We start from the raw sequence: 10,868 nt of genomic DNA on the forward strand, positions 1-10,868 counted from the left end.
GGGGGGGGTCACGTTTTAGCTCTGTACAAACATCCTGCCATCACAAATCCTATAACCTCTCTCTCCCCTCAGCGCTGCACTGGCTGTCTCCATCTAAGAGTTAAACTGAATTCTGAGTCTACAGACAGACATCTATAAAAGGGGGGGCAGGACAGATGGAGTGCCTTTATTCCTTCTGCAGCAGCCAGAAATGCTCATTCCTACATTAAAACCACACACACGCTCGGGGTTTATGGCCCAGGTGCCAGGCACTATCCCAAACCTCAATCTCAGATCCCAGAACCAGCAGTTACCTCAGAGAGGCATCACGACACACACAAACCACATACACTCAGCTGGAAAAAGCAAATGGTTTTCCAGACAAAGACAAATATAGAAATGCTGCCAATGCATATGCATAATGCACTAAAATGTGCGTCCGGGGGCTGAGCACAGCACCTTCCAGGAAACCTGCGCCTCCGAACGCTCCCGCACAGACACGAGGCCAGCAGGCACCAAACAAGCACCTCGGCTGTTCTCCTGCAGCAAACAGTGAGAGCTGGGGAGGACTTTCATGTCTAAACCTGGCCAGCTTCATGTTTTAACCTCACCAGCAAGGGGCAGCCTGTCCTGCCAGCAGCGTCCTTCCAGGGCACCAGCATTTGGGCAAGGGGCAGGGGGTTACACAAACACTAACCCAGCTGTTTAATGCAAGGCTTATTTTAATTTTTTTCTTTTGCCAGAGGGCTCCCTCAAAAACAGGAGGGTCCTGTATCCACCCCAAACACCATCAAAGGAGAGACCGTGTCAGGCCTGGATGTCTACGGGGTCTCCCTTGGTGGCCTCCACTCGGACCCACTGGTTTGTGCCAGACCAACACTCAGCCAGCGCCATCCTGCTCATTTCTGACCAGCTCTGGAGCACGTGTGGGCTGGGATGTGTTTGTACACGCAGAGGGTGGGTTGTGTCAAGCAGCTTTAGAAACAAGAACAGTTTGGGCTGCTTAGATGGTTTATTTTGGGTGATAAGTGCCAGCCAGAGGCTCTCTCCAGCATCTGAGGCCCCTGCTCTGTCCAGGCAGGGAGCTTCTCATTCAGGAGGACAGTGAAAAGCCCTTTTTTCACTGTGTATTCACAAGAAGCTGCTGTAAAGCTGCCCCAGGCTGCCCCGTTAGCACAGATGCCAGGCTGTATCCAGGTGACGGATCTGCCTCATCCCCAGCTTCCAAACCTGCATTTTCTATCAAGGATCCATTTTTAGGATAGCCAGTCTATCTGATGTAATTTTAGACTAATCAGAAGAGCAAACATAGAATGATTCAGGTTGGAAGGGACCTTGGAGATCGTTTAGTTCCAACACATAATAGATGTGGAATATTTATTATTATTGCTACCGTCCTTTCCCAAAACAGCACAGGCAATTTTCCAAAACATAAACCTGAACTTACAAAAACAGCCAGGAAATTCCAGTTTCAGTCTCAGAAGCAACGACGACTTCCCCAAAACACACAACCAGCTTGAATTTAGAGGGACTTTATGGCCAGTTTATCTTTTCCTCTAAACTGCAGTGAGCACAGAGGGAGCCTGGGTGTGGAGCCCAGAGGAGGTGTTAGAGGAAGCCCAGTGGAGATGTTCTGCTGGTCCACACACCCCCAGGGCCTGGGGACCCTCAGCAGGCACGGCCCATCCCTGGCTCCGTCTCCTCTCCATGCCCAGACTGGGAAATGCCAGCGGGGTTTCAAGGCAGCCTCCCCTGAGCCCTGCACAGAGACAGGGGAGCAAAAGCAGGGCAGGGCGAGCAGCAGAGGGCTGGGAAACCTCCAGAACAAAGGTGCACACATCACACATGCTCACTGGCCACTTCCGGAGCCGAGCGGGAGGGTTTCATTGCCAGCACCGAGCCTGGCAGGGCTGGGGCTGGCATTCTGCAAGAGCCGAGCCACTCAGAGCGCAGGGGAGGGCACGGATCGTAACCACAGCCACAGAGCCGGCCCCTCCTGGGCTGCCGGCTGCGGGCGGGGGTCCCCAAAACCCCCACCACGGGGGTGTCAGGAGCCACGGGAGGATGTGGGGACCCCTCTGCTGTGCCCCATTCCCTGGGGAGCCCGGGGGATGCTCCATCCCGGGGGATGCTGCATCGCGGGAAGCTCAGCCGCAGCATCCCCTTCGCCAGGTCTCTCTCAGAGCAAACAGCCCCTAAAAGATCAGGCAGGAAAGCACCGGGTGCCTCACGTCGGTGTGGGGTCCAGAGGAGGCTGTGTGTGTAACAGCAGCACAAACAGATTCACTGCAGAGAAGCTTCTATTTAAATGATATCCACAGTATTCCCAACAGTACTTGCTGCTTTATGTAATTCCCCTTGCCTTCTGCGTGCACTAAATGTTAATTTTACTACGAAAATGGACGGTACCTTCTCTTAGAAGCCTTTCTGATAAAACACACCTACACAGCTGGGGTTTACGTAAAACCACGGTGAAGTTTAACTTCACGGAATGCTTTCTGGGAAGTTTGGTCTAACGTTCTGTACAGAGCGAAACGAGGAAGGGGAAAAGAAGATTTGTACCCATTACATAAAACACCACGTCCCGCACAGAACATGCCCTGACACGAGAGGAGCTTTGGGGAGCGCGGTTTGTGATGCAGGATCAGCGAGGGCTTGTGCTGGCTGAGAAGGGAGATTGGAATTTCAGCACCTCTGCGGAGGGACAGCAAGCAGGGAAGGAGCCAGGGCTCCCATCACATCCATCCAGCTCTGTATCTCCATCGATCTCATGGACACGTGTGGGATGGGGAATTCCGGACACCCAAATAACGAACAGAGGGGCCCTACACTGACATTAATTACAATACAGCAATTTTGGAGCAAGCCTAGGAAACGGATGGTGCCAAATCCTCCCGTGCGGAACACGCCGGGCTCAGCCTTGTGACCACGTCTCCCTCCAATGGATGTCTCCAGTAATTAGCACATCCCTCTCCTTGCAGCTCAACAAACGCAGCTCAGGATTTGGAACTGGAATGCCTACAGGTCCCGGATTCCCCTCGCAAGGACAGGCCCACGGCCCCACACGAGGTGCCAGGGCACTCCAGGGGCGCGTGGCCGTAGATGGAGCCAGCTCCAGTTCCCTGTCCTGCTGTAGATCCCTGTGCAGAGTAACAACCTCCACCCTTGGACAGGCAAAGGGATCCCTGTTTTCCCAACACATCAGCTCCACCTTCTATTAACTGGGAAAATGAGCCACTAAACTCTTAACCTCAGTGCAGACGCAGAGAATTCCAGCCATGCCGCTGTAGGAAGCGGTGTGGCAGAGCTCTGGGATGTGACAGGACCCCGAATCTGCTAAGCTTTGGCCAAAGGAGATAAGGCTCTGGGTGAATTTGGGAACATTTCACACAAGTCAGTGTGGTTCGTGATTCTGAGCAGGAATACAGTTGGTCTGGATAGATGAAATCCATGGCCAAGGGGAAAACACTGCCGGTGACTGTCAGTCCCAAACTGCTTCGGCTCCTTTGTTTCCCTCTTGCAGTGCAAGCCCCACCCCAGACCTTTATGGCACTGTCAGGGAAGTTTAAACCTTCCAGTTGAATTAATACTGCCCCCAAAAAGGAACAGGCAGCCCTGGTACCCAGGGATGTGTGGGCACCTGCTCCTCCACTCCCAGTCTCCTGCGCTGGGCGCTCACGGCCGCTGCTGTGACGTGGGGGGTGACTTATGGACTCCATCAGAGATTATAAGAAAACCATTATATTATTTTTTTCCCTAAATCTAGGCAGGAATTAAGCTCAGGGTTTCAGAGATTAAAGGCCAGTGAGATTAGGATTTGCTGTTTCCAAAAAGGAGGATTTCCTTAAGCTGGGAGTTGCCTCTTTTTCCTTTCTCTTCACAGAATGTCTGACAGAGGCCTCTTCCCCATCCTGGGCCAGATGGGAGGCACCAGCCTACGAGCTGCAGAGCTGCTGTAAAGGGCAGATTTTTCCTCAAGCATCTCCAGAATCTTGTATGTTTACGGAATGGCTTCATGGGAAGCTTTAAAAATCCCCAAATACCTAAAATTCCTTATCCCAACTGCAAAATGGAGGAATACTTGTAGAGACTTGGGACTTGGGCCTGATTTTGGCTGTGAAAAATTAACTTTCCAGTCACCCACAGTTCCTTGCCTGTCCACTCCATCCCTCAAATGGAAAGCTTCCTCACTGTCCACATGAACTTGGGACTTTTTTCCAGTGATTTCCTCTTTCTAAAGGACTGCAGAAGTTGAGAGCCAGCAAAGCAGTGAATTGGGAGAGAAGGAGGATGTGGGAGAGAGCAGGGAAGGACCACATGAAGCAAGATGCCCTTGTGGCAAGGCTGGGAGTGCTGCAAATAGAGGAAATTAAGTTTCTAAGCCCACTTTGCAATGTTTAGAGCACACAGGGCACTGCTGGAGGTTGAGTTCAGCTGCACCCTCACGACCACCTGGGCAAGAGTGTCACACAAAGCTCAGAGGCCGTGGGAAAGGACCTGAGCATCCCCAAGTCACTGCTCCAAGTATTCCATGAAAAAAACCCCCGCAAGAATTTCACCAAAAGATGGGAAGCTGAGCCACAGCTGTGATGTCCCGATGGAATCGGTGTCTCAGCTCCTGTAACGCTGCTCAGACCACACTGAAATGGCACAGAGAGCCTATCTGGGGGCATCGAGCCCATTGTGCTCCCCTGGACTGCAGTGAGAACAACAAACCTTCTATTTTTAAGTTAACATGAACTTAAAGCATTAAGACAGACTAAAATCTCCTGCCCCTGGCAATCGTGTTGCGAGAGCTTTCTGCTCTCCTCGCATCTGCTCCACACTCCAGCCTGCATTCGAGAAGCATCTTCAGATTCCCAGTGTTGAAAAAGAAAATAAACCCCCGCTCAAACCCACAGAAATCAGATGTGGTAACACCAATTACCCTGGTCACAGAGAAAGACTTCAGGGGCCAAGAAAGTTCTGTTTAAAAGGACCCATCCAATTCAGATGCTCATTTCAACCTTATGTAAGCTCTTCCCATCTGAAAAAAAAACCCTGACCCCTGGCCAAAAGGAACACAGAGAACCTTTACTCCTTAATTTTATTTCTCAGCTTCTGGGCTCACTGTTGAGCCTGGAAAAAAGTAAAGAAAGCAAAGCCCAAACTGCAGAAAAATCCAAGCCAAGTCCCTTCCCTGGGGGAAGACAAGTGCTCCCTGCAGGCACTCTGACATTAAACTGCAGAATCTTCACATCAGCACAGGTCTGGACAAAGTGGTGAGTGGAAAAAAGATTATCACCTGCTAGAAAGTAAAACAAGACCCTTCTGAATCCAGGGTCAGTGTCCCCAGTGGAGTCCCTGAGAAATTCAGCTGCCCGGGCACGGGGAAACTCTTCGGCATGCAAATCAAAGCGTGCATTTCAGCTCTGCCACAACAAGGAGGGTCCTCTGAAATCCAACACCTGACAATTCCTACGCAGTAAAAAAGCAAACCTAACAGAGTCTTTCCCTCTGCCCGAGCCCACGGAGGTCCAGCAATGAGCAGCACAAGGTGCTGGGAAGAATGGGAACAGCACGATCCACGATGCACCCACCAACCAGCAACGTCAGAAACCGCACAGGGAAAAGCAGAGGGGAAGTTTGGGCTCGGCTTTGTGCCTTTAGTGCCTGGCCCTGCACAAGGGGCGGCTTCAGGAGCACGAGGATGATTCCCTGAAAATGCTATCGCCAGATGGGCAAGGCAGAGCCAGGCCCTGTCCCAGCACTCCAGGGAAACACAAAGGCTCGTGGATTTGAAATCCTGATGCTGTGCAGTCCTTGGGACTTGTTATCCGATTCTTTCCTGCTGCTCTGCCAGCCTGAGCTTACTCTGAGGGCAGTCTGGAATTACCCACACCAGGCAGGCTGAGCCAGGCGCGGTCCCCTGCCTTGGTGGCACAGCTGTGGCAGAGGGGAGCAGGAGCCCCAGCCCTGCTTCCTGCAAGGGAATGAGGACGGAAAACAATCGCCCAGAGCTCCCTGCAGCCTCCTCACCCCCCTCCTGCGACACTTGGCTCCGGCTTCCCTGGGCTTCTCCTTGTCAAGACACTGAGAAAAGGAAAAACCATCTCATTAAGAAGCTGACCCGTGGGTCTCGTGTTCTTCACACAAATTAACCCGGAGAATTGGATGTGTTTCATACAAATAATTTTCTCCCCCTCTTCCTGCCTCCCAAAAAAAGGAGAGGGAACAGCCGACTGAATCTGACACTCTTCTAATGAAGAAAACAGTGCAAGCCAACCTAATGAAGTAGGAATTCCAGATGGATAGCAGTAGGTGGATGAACAGAACATAGAGCACTCATTTTTATCAGCAGTATCAGCATGAAAAAAGAAGTTTATAGCCTTTTTCTACTTTTTTTTTCCTCTTTCTCCAAGTGAGGCAGGTGAATGCCAGTAGGCTCCGTTCCCTCTCCCAGCTCAGTGGGATTCCTTGCAGTGCCCTCCTGCAGCTCATGACAATGTGTGACAGCCAAGGGGACCCCGGCTGTACCAAGGGGACCCCGGCTGTACCAAGGGGGACTCTGGCTGTACCAAGGGGACTCCTGGCTGTACCAAGGGGGACTCTGGCTGTACCAAGGGGGACTCTGGCTGTGTGGGATCACAGGGACAATCCCACCTGCCGTGGGACACGGCTGCACACAGGGGCGCAGGAAGGCACCTGGTGCTGTGCTGGCTGCTCCAAGCAGCACAGTTGGCAGTTCAGCGTTGCTGATCAGCAGCACCAATGTGAAAATGCAATGGGATGGAGCTGAGGTTTGCTGTGCTTCCCAGAACACGGCACTGCAGGAGCTGTGAGTGCTACAGGTGCTACCTGAAACAGCCACGCACAGAAGGTGTGGTGCATGCCCAGCATTATCCTGGGTCACATCCAAGGAACTCTGCAGTGTGGCAGAATGGGGAGGAAGGTGTTGGGATCCCCTCTGAACACGCTTCTGTACAAGAGCACAACTCCTTGGCTTAAGCAGGAGCCACCAGAGCTCCGGACAAGGAACTCCTTATTTCTCATCCAGCCTAAGCTGGAGATTTCACAGGCTGAACCTGGCTCCTGGATAAGGCACTCCTGCCTTTCCCACATATGGCACTCTGGCCAGTCCCTACCAAGGCTCGTCTTTCCTCTCCCTGCCCACATTACATAATAAGCATCTTTATTTATTTTTTTTTTCCCTAAGTCGTCTTTTCATAACAATAGAAACTATTGGAGACCGAGATAACTTGATGAATTTTTCCTATTATCTAAGAGCTTAGTCACTCAGGGAATTAGTCATGTTCAAAATAACAGCCAGGCTCAAAGAGATTCAGAGCAACCATTCCAGAGCAGAAGCAGCTAATGTCATAAATACATTAAGATGTCAGCTTGAAGCATTTCAGAGATTTTTCAAGAAGTGTTTAAAAAAAGAAAAACCCTTTGATGAGTTACAAGGAAATCAGGTTCTTGGCAGTTAAAAAAACGTTGTGGTTTGCAAAGCCTGTGGTGCTCAAACACTGAAACCCTGGGCAGGAGGGACAGATGGACGTGGTGACCACATGGGGTGTGTGGTTTCCCAGCAAGAACAGCCTGCTCAGAGCTCCACGAAATCCTGCTTCCCATGCCTATGGCACCCTCCCAGCACTGCTCTCCCAGGGTTCTCCAGACATCCCTGATATATCTCAGGAGACACAGGAGTTATCAACGTGTCCCTTACCCAGCAGGTGGGAACTGGGGCCAGAGCCATGGAAATGGAGCCAGGCCTCCTCCCAGCCCCTCCTGGGACTGACACAAGGAGCAGGGATTTATCCCAACGTTTTTATTTACCACAACACCAACTCTTCCTTAACCCGGACATTTGGCATAGCAGCACTCGTAGGAGGCTGTAACTGAAAGATTAAAGCAGTCCCAAAGTGGGAGAGAAATGGAAAACTGAACAGCAGCTATGTAAGAAAAAACCCCACAAGGAAATGGATTTGGTGGGAGGGACTTCGGGCTCTGGGGGCTCCCTGGCACCGCAGCACACCCCGAATTCTCCGGGGCATGCAGAGCTCAGGCAAGCCAAGCATCAACCTCCAGTGACAAGAGACCCCGGGATGAACAGGAAAAAACTTCCAAACTTTGCACTCTCCTGTGGAAATGCCCTCCCTGCTGAAGCCACAGGGCATGGAGACTGGGCAGTATCCTCTGCAGGACACCCACAGCTTCCCGGGAGCTTCCCTGGGAGGAGCTCCAGCAGCAGCCAGCGCTCCCTGCTCCCTTTGATCAGAGCAGGAAAACTGCTCTGGGGCTCTTCAGTCCCATTTTTCCCTAATGCCTGGATACCACAAGCTCCTCTTTCCATCCTGCCCTGGCTTCTCTCCACCAGCTGCATTTGCGTATCCCAGCTTTCAAACATGAAAGTCAAACCCAAACTGCTTCTTTCCACTTCTCTTTTCCAGACTTCGTGTTGAGATTTTTTGGATTACGGAGTGCAAAGAGTACTTTGTATTTCCAATATCCTGTGATTTGCAGACTGACAAGTGGGGAAGAATCAGTGAGGAAAAATGTAAGCAAGTCCCTGGCTGCTGACCTGCCCCACTAGGGACATCTCCACCACTTGCAGCATTTGGCCCTTTGACTCACTGAATTTCCTTTTCACCATATTTTAAGTTGTGATGATTTACAAGAGCTTACTTTTTGTCTGGGAGAGAAATGGAAAATATCAACAGCAGCTTGATTTTAAATACTAGAACAACAGGCAGTGTAAAAATATGACTATTTACGGCTGTAAAAGAAAGAAGACTGTAAAAGCAAAAAGACTGGGACTGTGTCATTGAAGGTGATGGCTGCACTCACCTGGACTGCCACAGGCACAACATTAAACCCAAAAGGAGACCCCATGGGAGGAAATACTGTGGAAGACTCACACTTGTGTTACTGGTAATACAAAGATTTGGGAAAAAACTCCGCCCTTGTCAGATAAAAAACTATTCCAGAAGAGGCTGTGTTTTGTCCTGAATTAATCCAACTCATCTGATTACCATGCTGGATCAATACCCTCTGAAGAATGCCAAACCAAATAATCATTGTACTCACACACTGCTCGGATGTGCAGACTGATTCTCATCACTACCAATGACAATCCCTTGGATTTCTCTAGGTTAGGAACAGATACTAGAGAGTTTAGCAACGTGGTACCAATGAAGCATGGAAAACACCCCCGTGGGTTGCCAGCATAATTGGCAAAAGATTAATTGTTTAAAAAAATGGGAAGCAGCACATGCAAAGGAGGGAGAAAAGAAGCTCCGACAGCTTAACACTATGGAATAATAGCTTGGGTTTAGGGGCTGATTTGGAAATAAAGAGCCACCTGCCACAAGAACAAAAGGTACTATCACTTGTAAAGTATTAGTGACATGCTTCTTAAAGATGAGTAACTCTGAAAAGGAGCAGATCTGAGTCTCGAACCCAAGCTGAGAACAACAGAAAGCAGCATTTTGAATAAATCAGTGTTGTGCAGAACTTGGGAAAAATCAGGCTAAAATCCAGGTTTTGACCAATGTGCCTGAGCTGAACGAAGTCCAGGGATGCTGCCAGAATAAATGTGTATTGCTGGTCTTTAGCAGACACACAGAAAATAATGCTGGAGTAAAAAATACAGCTGAAAAACCATAATAGAGACTCAGTGCCCATGGAAATGGGTCCAGTGATGCTCTGGGTGAAAGACTGAGGTTCTGCACGGCACGGGAGGCTGTGTGAACAGAGCAGCCAACCTTCACTCAGGAGCAAACAGAGCTGTTTGGTAGTTCCATAGTATATTTTAGCCAGCAGACTGAGATAATAATATTCCCACCGAGCTGCTGAAATGCAGCTACTCCTGGTGTGGAATAACTCACTTGTTTAGCACAGCCCACCAAATGATCAACATCTGAAGTACTAAAATTTCAAATAACTTACCAGTGGGGACAGCAAGGAAAATCTGCATTGGAGGCAACATTGCTATCCACGCTGGCACTTGGCCAGGACATCTGGACCAACACATCTTGTCTTGCTAAAGGAGCAGAATTTGTAGGGACCAAGCATCGGCTTTAGGCACTCCCAGTATCCCTGTGCTCCAAGGGCAGGAGCCCCTGAATCCTCAGGCCACAGCCACCCATCCCCAGGGAACCAGGCTCCTCACCCACCAGGGACTGCAAACATCTCTGCTGGTTTTATCATACTTGGTTCAGTTTTACTTTGCTGGTGTGAAATCATTTTTTATTTTCAGCTATCCGGAGATACGTGGAGTATCCAAACACTGCTGAGGCTGTTGAGCTGCTGTATAAAATACAGAAACCGCAGCTCTCTCTTTTATTTTTCCCTTGTTAGGAGGAGCAACATTTGGAAATTCCTGGGTAGAACCTGCTTTAAAATCAACCACTGGAGCTTTACTTTCCCCCAAAAATTATATTACAGGCTATTCACTACTACAGCAAGCACTATGATTTCTCTCGAAGAGAAAGCGAAGATTACACTAAGGAGAACAGAGTAACACAGTCTCCCTTACTGCCGGCAGCAAGGAAGGAATCTGGGAAGAGGAGAGGGCAAGAAAGTGTCAGTCTTGTGCTGTGTCAATTAGAAAAGCACTTTGTCCTGCACCATCCCCAGCCCCTCCCCACCGGAGCTCAGCAGCCACCTGGGAGAAGAGGGGAAAGGAGGCAGGAGCCACCTCCGGCTTCCCAGCACCACCGGGAATCGGCGTTGCTTAGACACGGGCGGAGAGGGGCAAAGTGCGGGACAAGGGGAACAGAGGAAGAAATCCCATCCCTCCGGATGCTCCGAGGGTGGGAGGCGGCAGCAAAGCCCCCGAAGTGCTGCTGGGTGGCAGACAAGCCTTAAACAGGACCCTAAACAAACGTGCTGGGTGCTGCAGGCTG

General features: G+C 50.4%; 1 protein-coding gene across 1 annotated transcript in view; it reads right to left on the reverse strand.

Annotated features, from left to right (window-relative positions):
* ARHGEF9 (Cdc42 guanine nucleotide exchange factor 9) overlaps nucleotides 1-10,868 on the reverse strand; it is a 155,998-nt gene that overhangs the window by 100,837 nt on the left and 44,293 nt on the right. The gene's annotated exons all lie outside the window — the stretch shown is intronic.

The sequence above is a fragment of the Corvus brachyrhynchos genome, unplaced genomic scaffold, assembly GCF_000691975.1.
Source record: "Corvus brachyrhynchos isolate BGI_N302 unplaced genomic scaffold, ASM69197v1 scaffold346, whole genome shotgun sequence".
Classification (NCBI taxonomy): Eukaryota; Metazoa; Chordata; class Aves; order Passeriformes; family Corvidae; genus Corvus; species Corvus brachyrhynchos.